Source organism: Phocoena sinus, chromosome 16 (assembly GCF_008692025.1).
Source record: "Phocoena sinus isolate mPhoSin1 chromosome 16, mPhoSin1.pri, whole genome shotgun sequence".
Classification (NCBI taxonomy): domain Eukaryota; kingdom Metazoa; phylum Chordata; class Mammalia; order Artiodactyla; family Phocoenidae; genus Phocoena; species Phocoena sinus.
The window spans coordinates 40,835,784-40,853,655 of record NC_045778.1 but is presented as its reverse complement, the minus strand read 5'-3'; the positions used below and the strand labels follow the sequence as shown (position 1 = coordinate 40,853,655).

General features: G+C 39.4%; 1 pseudogene; it reads right to left on the bottom strand.

Annotated features, from left to right (window-relative positions):
• Positions 1–241: 241 nt before the first annotated feature.
• LOC116741301 lies at positions 242–15,936 on the bottom strand (annotated as a pseudogene).
• Between the last annotated feature and the right edge of the window lie 1,936 nt (positions 15,937–17,872).

The window sequence follows — 17,872 nt, the reverse complement described above, 5'->3', positions numbered from 1 at the left end:
CTGGCACTCACAGGGTAGGAAACTTATTTTCACCATCTTATATTTAGGGAGTTTTATTCTTCAAAGTTACGGATTATAAGGTTAAAAACTGCAGTCACCCTCCCTTTTTTCTTGGCCTTATAAGAGCCATCATCAGATTTTCTGTATCAACTAAAGTAGAATGTTCAAGTTCAGGTCTTGGTGTAGGATCAACTGCAGACCCGCACCTCTGACCCCTGGGGCAGGGGCTCGCCAGGATGGCTCACCGTTTGGCTGCCATCAAACCAACCTCTTTCTCATAGATGTTAGGGATCACGTCCATCGGGGAGTTGTTGGTGTGTGCAGTGTTCTTGCCAAACAGCTGGAACTCCTAGTGGACAAACTGCTCCCAAAAACCGTTGTTGGGCGGGATAAGTGCAGGCGCGGCCTAGTCCCGCCATGGGTGTCTGGCAGGGCCGGGCCTGGTCCTTCGCGAGGCAGCAGAGCTGAGGGCGGCCGAGCGCTGGAGCAGAAACGGCGACTCTGCGCAGCAGAGGGCGGCCGTGTTTCATTTCTGGATCGTGGGTGTCCTCAGCAACGGGGCCCAGGAAGTCGCAGAGGCACGAGATGGGTGCATCGGCCACAAGCACCTGCAGCTACTGGGTGTCCTGGTATAAGGTGTTCTCTACCTCCACCGAGACGTTGATGACCGTGGTGATCTGGTTGCAGGACAGCCTGAGCTTGTTGCTGGCGGCCACACCGTTGCTGGTGTACAGGCTGCTGGTGTTCTGTGAGAGGCCGCTGGCCGAGGGCTGCCGGAACTGAACCAGGAGGGCACCCCGGGTGCGGTCACCAAGGCGGAGGGGCGGTGGCCAGCAAGGAGCAAGGGCTGCATCTTTCTCCCGGGCTGAGTCCACTGAAAACTCTCAACCGTCGGCAGGTGGGCTCCTTTAGGGAGCAGCCACACCAAGAAATCTCGGGGAAAGGGTCCAGGAGAGAAAAGACAGGTCGCGACGTGGGAGCCACAATTCCCGCTGGTCCGGCGCTGCTCTGGTTTCCATGGCAGGCCTGAATGGGCCCTGCCTGGTCTTCGGAGAAAGCCCGGCCTCTGCCTCCCTGACCCGGCACTGTTTGGGCCCCGGCCCACCTGGTTACCCATCCACGATCGCGACAGGCCTCACGGCTACCCCTGTCGAGAAGTCTGCATTGAATTTTGTTGAGCATTATAAATAATTAGGTGATTCCTCCAAATTTCTTAAGGAGTTTGGAATGCAGTTTACTATCTCTTCTAAGCACAAAGAGAAGAAACCCCATTTAGTCTCCTGTATTAGATATTAAATCCAGAACAAAAACTATTGAGAATGGGAGTGCTTAGCATTGGAATGGATCTTTAAGAAAAAAGCCCTCTCTGGAAAACTAGGATGGGACAGACACCCGTTACCTGGGTCATTTCAGTAAGGTCATCTAAACAGCTCTGAGAGCTGGGCCCCAAAAGCCAAATGAAAGACTCTCAAAAAACAATCCAGAAGCGTGAGAAAATAATGTCCTCAACTACCTAGAGTATTTTACTGATTTTCCAAGACACATCTGTGTCTCCATAAAAGCAAATACTCACATTGGCTACTTTTTCTCAAGTACCTGGAGAGTTCCCCACTGGCTGTTGCTGTTACTGACAGTTATTTAGGATTCATGATTCACCAGACTGTAGCTTAGAGGCTCTGGAGGGACACTGACCCTGCCAACACCTTGATTTTGGACTTCTGGCCTCCAGAACTGTGAGAGAATAAATTTCTGTTGTTTAAAGCCACCCAGTTTGTGATATTTTGTTACAGCAGCCCTGGGAAACCAATACACCTCTGTAGTCTTTTACTCATGAAAGTGTACCTTAATGCAAGCAAATGAGAGGGACAATCTTATAGAAACAGCCTTGAATTCACTCTTTTTTTAAAAAAAGTATTTCCCAAACCTCATTATTTTCAATGTAATCTGTAACAAACAACCTATGACACATTTTGCAACCAATCACAGCACACCCAAGCAACCAATCCACTGCCTGTACTAGGAACTGCCAATCCCACCCAACAGTTTAATTTTACTGAGGAAATGGAGCTCCCAAGAGGCCAAATAGCTCACCAGCTTAACTATGTATTTATTCTCATACCCACCATGTTCTAGCAAGTTCCTTGAGCACAGGTAGAAAAAGACAACTTGAGGAATGTAGAGGATACCTCATCATTGCTCACATCAGTCCCCAAACTTTGCCCTCTGACTCCAGTTTAAGTCATTTTGTGCACGATGGCTGAATGCTGAAACTTCCATAAGCAATTAGGATCATAACTCTGACTTTGAAGGCTGATAAAGTGATGTATTCAGGCTGCTGTACAAACCAAGAAATGGCTCAGCGTCCTGGGATTAGGATGTGACACAACATCCTGTGTCAGGGCATAGATCTCATGCAGGAGAGGAAGAGCGTCTGTGCTTTGATATTGCCATCAAGAGACTCAGATTTATTATTAAATCCTCATTGGGTAGAAAGACCAATGGTGAATTTATCAAGAAGCCTGCAGTATAATTTTGAAGAGAGTGAGTTCTCTGCACCTCAAATAAAAGTCTAATACAGGCCTCAAGTATAGCCAAGACAAAATGTCAGAAATTTGAACGTAAGAAATTTATGAGTGCAATTAACTAATATCTTCAGCCTGAAAATTGTCCTCTTGGTTAGGATGCCCTTCCAACAAGATGACTCTTGCTGACCTAGATTTCTCACCATAATAGTCCTATTTGCATCCTGCCTAAATGTTAATTTAGTTGTCATCCATGTTTTGGAAAATAATATATCTCCTATTTTTGAGACATAACCAAAAAAGTTATAAGAAACTAATTTCTCTGCCAGTAAATCTAGTCTTCTTAGAAAGAAATTGAAGAATCACATAAGTAATCTAAACATTCAAACAACAACCTCCAAGGAGATCCAAATACTCACCAAATAATCTAATACTAGAGTTTGGGTCTAAAACCCTGAGTTAAAGCAGGAAAACCTCCCTAAGGCACTAGAAGAGGAAAGAGTCAAGGGCAATGCTGGGAAATGCCAAGGGTCCAGAAAAGCCAGCAGATCTGCCTTCTAGCCAAAGGGATTGCAGTGGTATCTATATGAGAGAAAAGGTTAGGGCCAGGAGCCAGGCAGAAAGAAAGCCAAGAATACAATTGGGAGAAAGCAATTGGGGTCCTTGACAATGGCTTTTAATAAAACTGAAAGGGCCTAAAATGCCAGTGAGTCAAAGTAGATTAAAGACATGATGAGGTATTTTTCTTAATACCCACTGCTGACTTTATTTATAAATTAAACAAGAAGGGAGGGACTTCCCTGGTGGTCTAGTGGTTAAGACTCCGTGCCCCCAATGCAGGGGGCCCAGGCTCCATCCCTGGTCAGGGAACTAGATCCCACATGCATGCCGCAACTGAGAGTCCACATGCTGCAACCAAGACCCCAACTGCCGCAACTAAGACACGGCACAGCCAAATAAATAAAATAAAATATTAAAACAAAAAAACCAAAAAAACAAGAAGGGTGACTTGGTCTATTAAAAAAAATAGGTTTTCTCAAAACCACTTAACTCCTGAGCCGGTCACAGCTCCTATTACCTCTTATAGTCTGTAAATGTGCCTGCCCTGTTCTCAACCCTGAAGCAGTCTGAAGTATACATGTTACCCATCGTAGGATCACTATGATTGATTGGATCAATACTAGACACAGGATTCAAGACCAGGCAATTCATTGTCTAGCCAGCACCCAATTAAAATACTTTCTCAAGAATCTAAACTAAGAGGTATACAACTGTACTCAGTGGGTAGAATGTAATTGAACTAAAGGGACATGTGACTCTGACTTAGCTCACCATTTTGGTGGAGACAGATGTGCAAATAGATGATAACAATCCGCAGAAAAAGAGATTGGAGCGACATAAAGAAAGAGGCACCTGAGAGCGTGTGGTCCAAGAAAGAGTGAGAGGGAGAGATGGGGAAAGTAGCTGCCTTGGTAACTGATGGCATAGCAGTCCTAAGTCACAATTTGTATGAAATATCTATAAGGACTTTGTCTCAGTGAAGTTTCTGTATTCTTTTGACAAATGTCTCGAATTTTGTCAAACTCTCAAAGTTACGTGATTTTGGCTAGAGCAGCACAATAAGTTTTTCCTCAAATAATACTCCTACTGTTACCAGATGGCCCTTGGGTGGGCAGAACTGTCTTCTAGAGAGAAAGACAACTCTGGGAAAAGAGCAGATGCTATGAACAAATTATCAAAAGTGTACTCCAAAAAAAAAATTTGGGACTTCCCTGGTGGTCCAGTGGTTAAGACTCTGTACTCCCAGTGCAGGGGGCCCAGGTTCGATACCTGGTCAGGGAAATAGATCCTGCATGCAGCAACTAAGAGCCCACATGCCACAACTAAAGATCCCGTGTGCCACAACTAAAGATCCCGTGTGCCACAACTAAGACCCAGTCCAGCCAAATAAATAAATATTTTTTAATAAAATAAAAAAATAAAATTCATGTACATATATAGCTCTGCATGTAAAGCAGTATAGAATATTATAGATTCATTGGTGTTAAGTGGGACAAACTTAACTCCTGTTTCTGGGAAAGCTACAATAAGCTTCACCCAGAGGTAACAATTGTTCATAATGATCTCAAATTCCACTGATAGATATACATATCCCTTTTTATTTCTCTTCCTTATCCCTCAAGATAATGAAGACTACTCTGAATGTTACCTGAGGGAAAAGCAGTGATACCTAGATGTTTCTACAAGATGAATTCTAGGTGAAAAAAGTTGAACAAAGTTTAAAAAGAAAGAAAAAGCCAATTTCATCATTTTTACAAATTTTGCCTTCAGTGGAAGGCAAAATTCAAAAGGGAAAATATGCTGTGAAAAGAATATTTTTGATGCTTTTTGCCCAAAATATGCAGGATTACATAAAAAGAAGGGGGAGGGGAATAACAAGAAGACCTAGATTATCAGACAGGCACCGCTAGTTCCAACATGAAGACCCAAACATAGTCACTCTAATAAAATGGTATTTAAATGACACATTCAAACCCATACTCAAAATACAATCATGCCAGCAAAACCAATAGAAAGAATTCACTGTTTTTTATTCAGAGGAGGAAAGAAATCTCTAAAAGAAAATGATGATAAAAAAGCTAGCCACATCATTCTACATGGAACAGAACAGTCTGGCAGGCTGTCCTTTCTGAAGAACCCTGCTCTCAAGATGGTTTAACACAAGGCAGTTCTTTCCAGAGAACCCAGAACACTGTAATGATGATTCAAACCAGGTAAAAAAGAAACAGTAAAAAGAAAGTGCTGAAGGTTTTCAATGTATTCTCATCTTAAAAGACATTTTCTACTACTTCAACAGAAGAGATGCCTTTGTGGTTGATTTTACATGCTTGCCTTAATAGTTTCTTTTGTGAATGGAAAAAGGCTTCAAATTATTGCAGTAAAGACTATAATAGCAGCATGTCCAGAAAGAACTAAGACTTACAAACAGACCAGTCTATAAAAAATGCTGTTTGTATCAACTCTGGTTACCAGAATTCTTAGGGCAATGGGTAGAAAGTGTCCATTCGTTATGGGTATCTATACATAAATATATCTGGATGGCATATTTAACTCTGAAACAGAAGATGACAAAAGATTTTTGGGGAAGGATAAGTCCAAATGGTGAAATGGAAATCATGTATACAGTATTTAATGGGTAAGTCCATGTACTATGATGATTAAGATCTCAAAGCAGAACAATTTAGTTGAGTAATGGCTCCACTACATACCAGTTATGTAATCTTGGGCAAAGTAGTTAACCTCTCCAGGTCCTCATCTATAACATCAACATAAGAAGACCTATCTCATAGAGTTCTTTGGAAAATTTCGTAAACAAACACATAAATCACTTAACACAGAGCCTGAGTCACAGTAAGTACTGAATAAGTCAATGTGATGATGACTATGACAATGACAACATCAGTTTCAAGTGCCTCCTCATTATGGATCCAATAATGATCTATGTGACCTGTGTGTCTGCTCAGGTCCAGTCCAAGCATTTTTTGTCCCCATGTTCTCATTATCCTACTTATCATTCTCTGTGTTTCCCTAGTCTTTTCCAATGATTTTAGATGTGGGGAGGCCATTTTCTTATTTCAGGTTCCCAGTAGTTCTTCTGAGTCTTTGAAACTACAAATACATAAAGTTCTCTTTAGAATCTTTACACATAGTTTTTCTTCCTTTATCATTACCTTTAAATGCGACCTGCTCACTTTATTTACTAGTATAGGAACGGCATATGTTTGTCTCTCTGAGGCTGCAGTTCTTTAAACTCAACACCACTCTCTCGTGTTCTCTGGCATGTCTGTACTTTAGCAGGCAGTCACATTCCAATTGGATTCCAACTGAAAACAAATTCCCTAAGTGTGCAAAAAAAAGATACTTCCTTTATAACACCATTAAACATTATTCCTGACTATTAAATTATGTCATGGCTACTATTGTTCATCCTACACTAGCCAAGTATTGGACTCAAACAGTGAATAAGAAATGCTTGTTAAACTAAATTGGATTATAATGGTACCACGGAGCAGCAATGTTTCTGGGAGCCTTTGGACAATCTGTTTCAACCTACTGAGGCCACGGCCATTGCTGTATGATGAGGCTTCCTTCATCTGGGAACACATAGACATGAAAAACACTCAGTAGGAGATGATGCCACTGGCTTCGGATGGTCTATTCTCACAAGTTATGGGAAATGGAGGAAACAAAAACATGAGGAATTCTTCAGTCTTACATCTTATTCTATCTAATATCACATGAATTTTTGCATGTTTGCTGCCCTGTAATTATTCTATTCATGAAAAAATTTAAGCCTGTCTCTCTGCCCAAATAAGAAAGTAAATGTTTTCATGTAGTGTTGGCATTTCACATCATCTTGGTTTAAAAAGAGGGGGCAGGTCAATTGGCCACCAAGGTAATAATCTTGAGGTCATGCCTATGAAGCTTAACCATGAGTGAACCATGAATGTGGTCCCCAATATTCTGATGTATAAATTATTCAAGGAAAGAGAAGTCACCAGCTAGTGGGTGAAAAACCAGTGTGGGTAAGACCCAGTGATTCCTTAATATTATATTCTAGATAGAAAATAAAACAGAATTTGTTGGGAAAAGAAAAACTACCTATTTTGTCAATATTTGTGATTCTTGTTTTATACACAGCTTAGTCATTTGCCTCTGCTCAGAGAGTTTGGAAGCCACCCTTATAAAGGACCTAGAAAACTACAATGCATACCCTTAACCTGATCTTTGACAAAGATGGCAGAAGGAGACCAGGACAGTGGACCCACGCCAGAAGGTCAACAGTTCTCAGGACATCTTATCTGACTAAACAGGTGAGGTGGGACCAGTCAGAGCACCTCATGTTCCATACCATGAGCAAACTGAGTACAACAACATTTCTGATCTGACCTAGTAAGCAGACAACACCCCAGATAATGGGTCGTTGAACAGTTTAGAAAGAAAGCACTATCCAGTGCCCATGAAAATAATAAAAGAGTCAAATTCAGTAAAGAAAAAAAAAAAAAACTACTACAAATCTATGTTGCATCTATAGCCTGGATAACCAGGGGGAAAGCTGCTATGTTCAAATCCAAACCACTGCCTAAACATACTTCCAAGTGCATAAGTAGTTTGGTTGTCCCTTACCAGTCTTTACAGGTCACTGTACTGTTTTATTGTCTATAAAGTGAGTTACACTAGATGATATATTTTATATACACACACACACACATATGTATGTATATATGTAATTATATTATATTATATGCCTGGAGAATTACAATTGGTTAGTTTCTCAGAATTTACAAAAAGACTGCTATAATCTTTCGGGAAACTTCTTTTATTGGCTGGCTATTGCTACAAAATTGCTGTATGTCAATCAACTACAAAGTCTTAATGACATACAGCAAATATTTTTCACGCTTCTGAGGGGTTCTGCTGATCTAGGCTAAACATAGCTGATTTTGGCTGGACCACTCACTCATACATGTGTTTTTAGGTTGGCTCTGCACCATGTGACTTCATCCTTCTCATGGGACCACTGAACTAACCTGGGCATGACCTCATGGTGATGGCAGAAATAAGAGTGAAAGTGCATTAAGCAAAATCTTTAAAGGGCTAAGCTCAGAAGTGGCACTCTGGCATTTCAACCACATTTATTGTCAAAGAAAGTCACATGACAAAGCCCAGAGTCAGAGCAGAAGGGTACTGCAAATTTACATGACAAAGAGGAGTGAAGGATTGGAGTCACTATTTAATCTACCACAAATCCACGATTAGGCAAGAATTATTCATGCTCCTCCTATCCCCCACCTGGGATGGTGGGGGTCCACCATCCCAAGATCCCCAAAAGTTTTATCTAACACAACATCAGGTTTGAATAACTTATAATAGATGTTCATGCAAGTCCTTCTGATCCAGAAACCTATGAATGAAGAAGGCAATATAGCTGCCTCAAAAACACACAGCATACAATGGTGGAACAAGGACAGGATAATCACAATAAACATTCCAATTCAAGGAGGAGGAAAATGAAAGGCAAATAACAGTTACTGGTATGTAGCAAGTCTGAAAGTCTGCTGGGAAAATGTTTCCAGGTCCCTCCACTTTAGGAGTCGTAAATTGTCCTTGATTTGACCCTGGTTATATTTCCCAAAAGTAACTCCCCAGTTCACTTTATTCATGGATCTTGGCTTCACTTTCTAGGATGTCCTTCCTTTCCATCATCCTCTTTGGCCACTTCTAAAGAGCTCAATAGAAAATATGTTCTTTGAGAAAAAATTTTAGCCTGCTTTCTGGATATAAAACATCAAGGGCTCAGAAGACTTTTAACATTTTGTACTGCTCATTCCCTACTAGACCAGGCAGATGGCACTTCTGCTTGTACAATCTACTCAAAAATTTTGTTGGTTTCCAGTGTATTTCATTCATTTTATTCCCTGTGCCCAAAGCCATTCTTTGAGAACAATTGTTCTATTTGTCTCACTATCCCTAGACTTTGAAAGAACTGCTGTATCAGACTGTTGTGGACCTTGACCTTAAGATTCCTATAAACACTTGTGTGCAACAGAGAGCACATATTAGATTTCATCCTGATTCTTTCAGAAGTCAACAAAAAATCATATAGCCCCTTCTTTGACTTGGACTTTACTCTGAGACCATCACTTACTAGCAGCACCCCAAGTTTGAGCTTTACCCCAGCCCAGACTTTACCTTACTCTGAGAATCTGTTACTGACTATAGAAGCTGGAGAAGAGAAACAATTTTATGTTCCAATTCATTAAGTCCTGGGCTCTTGATTTTTCCGATAAATTCTGCTTGCAAATGGCCAGTTCTTTTGAGTTCTTCCTTTCTTGTACTACCTTATATGCAGCTAAAGAGAAGCAGCTGATGTTTTCAAATTTTCACTGGGAGATCTCCTTGCCCAAATCCAAAATTTGTTTAAGTACATTTTCTGTCTTCCAAGAAACCACAAGTGACCATTTCACCAAATGGGTTACCATTTTTTCAGTCTCCTATAATAGTTTCTTCACCGTTTTTTCAAACTCCCACCATCGACTAGCCCTAAAAATAATGCTATGTATTTCAGGTGTTTATTAAAACAACATCCCATTTCTGTATACCAATTTTTGTTTCAATTCCCTTTGGTTGTAATATCAAATGACCTAAAAATATACTAGCTTCATATATATGACAAAATAACATTTAAAGATATATTTGAAAAGATCATAATTGAAAACTTTCCAAAATTGATGAAAAGTATCAATCTACAGAACTTTTAAGCTCCAGGATCCCCAAGGCAGGATAAACACAAACATCACACCTTTTCAAACACAATAAAAGACAAAGATAAGTAGTAAATTTTAAAATTAGATTTTCTGCTTTTAAGCAGAAGGGAGGAAGAAGAAGAAGAAGAAGAGGAAGGGGAGGAAGGATGATAAGGGGGGTAAGAGGAGGAAGAGGAGGAGAAGAAGACATTATATACAGGGTAAAATCCATATAAATAACAACCAACATGTTACCTGAAACAAGGAAGAACATAGGGCAACGCAACAACATCTTTAAAGTGACAAATCAACAAAAACACTCAGCCTAGAATTCTATATCAGGAGAAAATATCCTTTAAAAAGAAGGTGGGGCTTCCCTGGTGGCACAGTCGTTGAGAGTCTGCCTGCCAATGCAGGGGACACGGGTTTGTGCCCCAGTCCAGGAGGATCCCACATGCCGCGGAGCGGCTAGGCCTGTGAGCCATGGTCGCTGAGCCTGTGCGTCCGGAGCCTGTGCTCTGCAACGGGAGAGGCCACGACAGTGAGAGAGGCCCGCGTACCAAAAAAAAAAGAAGGTGAAATAAAGACATTTTCGGAGTGACTACAGCAGCAAGAATTAGTCTTCTGTACTACAAGAAGTACTAAAAGTTCTTTCAGGTTAAAAAGAAATTATAACCAGATATAACCTTAAATCTGAAGGAAAATGTAAAGGCCACAGCCAAGTGTGTGTGTATATGTGTGTATTTTTAATTTTTTTAAATAAATTGCTTTAAAAAATATCAACAAAGTATTGCGAAAATTATCACATATCTGGAAGTTAAATATAAGACAACAAAAACAAATGGGTGGGGGGAGGCTTTTAAGGTTCTTATACTCTTCATAAGGTAGGATAATATTATTTAAAGGTAGACTGCAATAACTTAGATCACATTGTAAACTCTGGGATAGAGCACCCCCTAAAATATTCAAAAATGTATAGCTAAAAGTTAATACATGAAATAAAATATAATAATAAAATATGAATTCACCCAAAGAAGGCCAGAAAGAGGTAATAGAGGAATGAAGAACTCCATTGGTGAGTTGTACCAGACATTAAAAAATAATAATACCAATCTTACATAAACCCTTTTAGGAAATAGGGCAGGAAGAAATGTACCCCAAGTTTTGATTACAAAAACCTGTAAAGAACATTTACAAGAAAGCTACAGACTAATACGCATCATGACCACAAAACTGCTGAGCAAAATACTAGTAAATTGAATCCAGAAATACTAAAAAATAATAATAGTAAACCATGACCAAGTGATATTTTTTCCCAGGAATACAAAGTTGATTTGACTTTCAAAAATCAATGGACTGAATTTCTGATTTTAGCTCCAATATATAAAGAGCTTGAAAGTCATCTCTCCAGTTCTTCTAAAAGAAAAAAAGCTGAATGAATTAAAAATCAACATCTCTTCTTGGATCCATCAGAGAATTGAGGTCACAGGGCAGATCACTGCCCTGAAAACTGGCAAGACATGTGAAAACAGAGGATCACAGTTCACCACAATCAAAATCCACTGGAGCTATAAAGTTATAAAGTGAAAGGAACACTTAAACAGTAATTGAAATTGCTGGAGACTGAGTATGAACTCGCTTGAGAGTTAAAAAAAAAAATCCTAAAGATACAGTCTTAGGGGGGACTCCTACACTGCTGTGAGTTTTACATGTAGGCACCCCACCAGGATTTCCCAGTGAAGACTTGAGAAAAATAGCCTCTGCTCCCAGGTGGGTGGGGCAGGGAGTGAAGGGAGGGGGAAGAAGTAACCATTTTGAAATAAGCCTGGAGCATTCTGTTCTCCATAACAAAGGGTGGCCCTCAAGGAAAGCTATTTTACCAGAACCTGATCTGACCTATCAGAAGGGCAGTTAGACAGCTCCGGTCCCCTCTAGCCTTCCTGTCTCACCTAAGAGCAGAAAAAAAAGAGCTAAGAAACCTTCCTGATGGTCATACTTCAGGGACTCAGGCCCACTAAAATACTAAGATTTAATCATAGGATTATAGAATGGTTTCCCTCCCCTGTACCTTACTACCACATTAACAAGACTCCAGTATAATAACAGTGGATTACCACTGAGGGAGGTACAAGGCAGAGACTCAATTTAAGAAAGGGTTTCTAGGGAAACCCAAAGACCATAGGGAAGACAAAACCAAGGATACTAGAGGAAACTGAACCTCTGCCATGCACAGCTATAGGAAACATTAAACATAGCCTAACTCCTAGCCAGATAGAACATAAAATCTCACACTAAACTTATGTTTACCTCAGTTCCTATTACCCAATACATCATGTCAAGCTTTCAAAAAAAAAGTACAAAGCATGTTAAAAGGCAAGAAAAAAACTCAGTCTGAAGAGACAAAGCAGGTGTCAGAACCTGACTCAGATATAGTAGAGATTCTGGAATTATTGGACCAGAAATTTTAAATAACTATGATTAATAAGCTAAGGGCTCTAATGGAAAAAGTGGACAACATGCATGAACAGATGGGTAATGTAATTAGAAAGATGAATAAGAAAGAATTAAAACAAAAGGCTAGAAACCAAAACCACTGTAACAGAAATTAAGAATGCCTTCCATGGTATCAACAGTAGACTAGACACAGCTGAGGAAAGAGTCGGTGAACTTAAAGAAATACCAGTAGAAATTCCCAAACTTAAATGAAAAGAGAAAAAATATTTTAATGTGGAACAGAATGTCCAAGAACTATGGGTCAATTACAAAAGGTGTGGCATATACATACTGGGAAGAAGGAAAAGAAAGAGAGACGGAGTAGAAGAAATATTTGAATTAACTATGGCTGAGAATTTTCCAAAATTAATGACAGATACCAAACTACAGATCCAGGAATCACAAAACACCAAGCAGGATTAATACCCCCAAAATCTACATTTAAGTATATCATATTCAAACCATGGAAAATGAAAGACAAGGAGAAAATCTTGGAAGAAACCAAATGGGGAAAAAAAATCACCTTACCTATAGAGAATCAAGAATATGAATTACATCAGACTTCTCTCCAGGAACTATCCGAGCAAGAAGAGAGTGGAATTGAACATTTAAAGTGTTGAAAGAAAAAGATCCACAGAATTCTGTATCTGGTGAAATTATCCTTCAAAAGTGAAAAGAGAAATTAGGACTTTCTCAGACAAACAAAACCCGAGGGAAGTTGTTGCCAACAGAACTGCCTCGCAAGAAATGTTAAAAGTAATGTTATTTGAAAGTTGACTTAGGGGATCTCCTGGTGGTCCAGTGGTTAGGACTCCATGCTCTCACTGCCAAGGGCCCAGGTTCAATCCCTGGTCAGGGAGTTAAAATCCCATAAGCCACATAGTGTGGCCAAAAAAACAGAAACAAAAGCCAAAAAAAAAAAGTGGACTTAGATTATACTGCAAACTCTAGAGCAATCACCAAAAGAACATTGCTGGTGGGAATGTAAAATGGTGTAGCCAGTATGAAAAAGTTCGCCAGTTCCTCAAAAACTTGATCATACAGTTACTATATAACCCAGCAATTCCAGTCCTAGGTATCCAAGAGAAATAAAAACATAAGTTCACACAAAAGCTTGTATATGAATGCTCATAAGAGAAGCATTTATAATAGCCAAAATGTGGAAACAATTCAAAATAGACAACAACAGTGAATGGATTTAAAAAGAAAATGTGGTATATGCAATGGAATATTATTTGACTATGAAAAGGAATTAACTAGTATGCTACAGCATGAGTGAACCTTTAAAATATGCTAAGTTAAAGAAACCAGACACAAAAGATCACATATTACATGATTCCATTTACATGAACTGTTCAGAATAGGCAAATCTATAGAGACAGAAAGTAGACTAGTAGCTGCCAGGGGCTTGGAGGGAAGGAGAACTGGGGAATGACTGCCTAATGTGTACAGAGTTTCTACTTGGGATGATGAAAATGTTCCAGAATTAGACAGTGGTAATGTTTGCACAACATTGTGAATATAATAAAAACCATTGAATTGTAAACTGAATTGTGCAGTATATATTTCCAGCTACTTTTGAAAAGCAACGTAATTAATATTTATAGAATAAAGACGAAAAGCTATATGATCTTATTAGACACAGAAAAAGCACTTGATAAAGTCAGTACTCATTCATAATAAAAATTCTCAGAAAACTAGGAATAAAGGGACCTACCACAACCTCATAAGGAAATCTATGACAAACCAACAGTTAACATAATATTTGATAGTGAAATAGGCAAAACTTTTCTTCCTAAATCCAGGAACAAGCAAGGATGTTCTCACTCACTGTTATTCAACATTGTGCTGGAGGCCCTAATAAGGGATAATAAGGCAAAAGAAAAAGAAAGGAAGGAAGGGAGAATGGCATGCAGACTGGCAAGGATAAGAAACATAAGAAACAGAAATCATGGAATATCATTGTGACTTGAAGATAGCTCAGTATTTCTTAGACAGGACACAGGAAGAAATAAGTGTAAGAGAAAAATAATTGAAAATTTGGAATTTATCAAAATTTAAAAATTCTACTCATCTAAAGATACAGTTAAAGAAAATGAATAGGTAAACCACAGAATACGAGAAAAGATTCAAGAGCATATATCAGATAACTGTTATCTTGGGTATATAAAAAATTTCTTACAAACAAAAATAAAAGACAACCCAATGAAAACATGTTCAACATCATTAGTCACCAGAAAAATCAAACTTTGAAAAATGGTCTGGGGGGAGTTCCCTGGCAGTCCAGTGGTTAGGACTCTGTACTTCCACTGCAGGGGGCACAGATTCGATCCCTGGTTGGGGAACTAAGATCCCACAAGCTGCCTGGCATGGCCAAAAAAAAAGAAAAGAAAAGAAAAGAAAGAAAAGAAAAATGGTCTGGCAGCTTCCTATAAAACTATACCTCTTATTTATGACCCAGCAATTCTAGTCTTTAGTATCTACCCAAATAAACAAGAATGTTATTCAAATTTTATCCTTAGCAACTTCATTCAAATGAGATTAAAAAGGAAACTAAATGTCCATCAACAGAAAAATGGATGAACAAATTATGGTGTAATCACAGAATGGAATACTATAATACACAATGGAATGGAATAAAAAAGAACAAAACAGTGATACATGCAACAAATAGATGAATACCAAAAGGAGTATGCTGAATGAAAGAAGACCTAAAAGACCTCATAATTTATATTTTATAAACTTATATGAATTTTTTTAATAAAATGAGCAAAATTAATTTATGGTAGAAAACATCAGAACACTGGTTGCCTCTGGTGGGTGGTGACAGGAATTGACTAGGAAGGAGCAGAAGGCAACTTTCTGGGACAATGAAAATATTTATACCTTAACAGATTTGAGTGACAGTAACTTTAATATACGGATCAATCCCCTTACATGTCACCAATCTCTCAGTACCAACTTCACCACTCCTACACTGGTGCAATCACACGCCTCTACCCATTCAAACACCCCAGGCTGAGCCACCCCCACCTCCCCCCAACATGGACAACCTTCTCAGCCCACTCTGCCTCCAACACGCTGCTCTGGGCCACCACGGCTCACCAACACGTGCCTACCTCATTCAGCACCATCTAGGGACTTTAGGGGGAAGGGCTGTTCTTTTACATTGGAAAAGACCCTTCCATTTCATTTGAGCCTTCAAAGACACTATGATGTAGGCAAGGTATGTCATTTTAACCCATTTTACAGGGTACAAAAAGTTTTAAATCTTCTCCCAAGTTCCTTATTGGTAGGTGGGCACAGTCCAGGATACCAGACCCCTACTCTAATGTTGCTTCTACCAGCCTTAGAGTGAAGTCCTCATCCGTACCTCTAATCCCTAAATCTTGCTTTCAGAACCAGAGGATTTGGAGAACAGAGAAGCAGGCAGAATAACAAAATGCAACCTGCCAACAGCCTCTGTGGTTAAGGTGAGAACCACCATAACACACCTCTCATTCAGTTGTACAATCTGTTCCTGCAAAATAATCAGCCAAACCAGGATACTTACCTTCATGCGCTTCTGATGCATACCCGACGTGCCAGGCTCTCCGGTTCACTTCCCCAGTCATTCTCATAAGAGGAAGAGTTAGATTAGATTCCTACGCCTGCCCTAACAAATTACCACAAATTTGGTGGCTTAAAAGAACAGAAGTCCAAAATCGGTTTCAATGTGTTTTTAAGCAGGGCCTCACTCCCTCCAGAGGCTCTATGTAAGAATCCATTCTTTCCTTTTCCAGCTTCTAGAGCTGCATTTCTTGGTTCATGACCCCTTTCTCCATCTTCGAAGGCAGCAGAGTATTATCTTCACATCTTTCTCTGCTTCCATCGCCACATCATCTTCTGCCTCAGTGTCAAATCTCTGCTCTGTTTTCACGTCACTTCCTCCTCTATCATAAAATCTCCCTCTGCCTTCCTCTTATAAAGACACCTGTGGACTTTTAGGCCCATAATCTTCCATCTCAAAATCCTTAAACACATCTACAAAATCCCTTTTGCTCCATGTTCCAGAGATTAAAACCTGGATATGCTTGGGGACCATTATCCAGCCAACCACAGGGACCAGTGGAGACTTACCTCCTTCAGAGGCAAGCACTAAGTACATTCCTATTCAGAAATGGTGTGGGGAGGGTTAGAATAAAGTTGATTTATTTTTCTAGTCATGGTTAAGATGACTACCAGCTAAGGCATTTCAAACATTTTAGAGAATATCATCCTGTTCTTTGTTTTCCACAAAAGAATTGTTTGTTGAAATTTACCATCTAATTTTCAACAGCCTCTTTCACTCAAGTAGCTTTTCCATCTCCAGTTGATGCACAGAGCCAGGGAAATCTCATAGAAATGAAAATGGTTGGTGAAAACTAAACATATTTTCCCTTAAAATGCAGTTTGAAATATTTGCCCATGAAGTTTCACCCAAAGAAACAATATTTTAAGCATGAAATTGAATGTTAACATTCTGAATATGAATGAACTCTCTCTGTCTCCCTTGGTCTTTGTCTTCAGGGAGGTGGGGGAAGGTACCACAAAAGCACAGAAATATGCAATGTTTTTAGTTGTTCCTAATTTTTATTATTGTTTTATTTTATTTATATTTTATTTTAGAAAGTTTCAAATTAATACAAAAGCAGAAAAAATAATATAACTCCATGTATCCATCACCAGCTTCCACAGTTTCCAACACTCTGACATTACCATTCCATATACTTCCCACCAATTTTTTTTTCTGGATTATTTTCAAGCATATCCCAGACATCATAAAAATTTCTCCTTAAATGTTAGCTTTTATCACTAAAAATTAGACCTTTTAAAAAATACATATAACCGGGCTTCCCTGGTGGCGCAGTGGTTGAGAGTCCGCCTGCCGATGCAGGGGACACGGGTTCGTGCCCCGGTCTGGGAGGATCCCACATGCCGCGGAGCGGCTGGGCCCGTGAGCCACGGCCGCTGAGCCTGCGCGTCCAGAGCCTGTGCTCCGCAACGGGAGAGGCCACAACAGTGAGAGGCCCGCCCGCATACCGCAAAAAAAAAAAAAAGTATATATATATATATATATATATATATATATATACATAACCACTACATCAATAACACATTCAGCAGAATTCACAATAATTTATTGATAGTTTTCAATACCACTCAGTCTTCAGTTACCACCCCTTGTTTCACAAATACATTTTAACAGGTGGCTTTTTCAAACCAGAATCCAAATAAGGTTATTATTGTTTTTAAAATCTTTATTGTATCTACAGTTATTTTTCCTTTATAATTCTGTTATTTCTTCCTATTTTTTTGGATTGGGCTTGCCAAAGGTCTACCAGCTTTGGTTTTGTTAATCTTCACTATTATTTTTTGTGGCTGTAGTCCTTTTTTTAACTGTGCTAAAATCTACTATCTTAACCATTTTAAGTGTACAATTCCACGATATTAAGTCCATTCACAGTGTTGTGCAACCATTACCACTATCAATTTCCAGAACTTAGAAATGAGCAATTTTACAAGGAGACC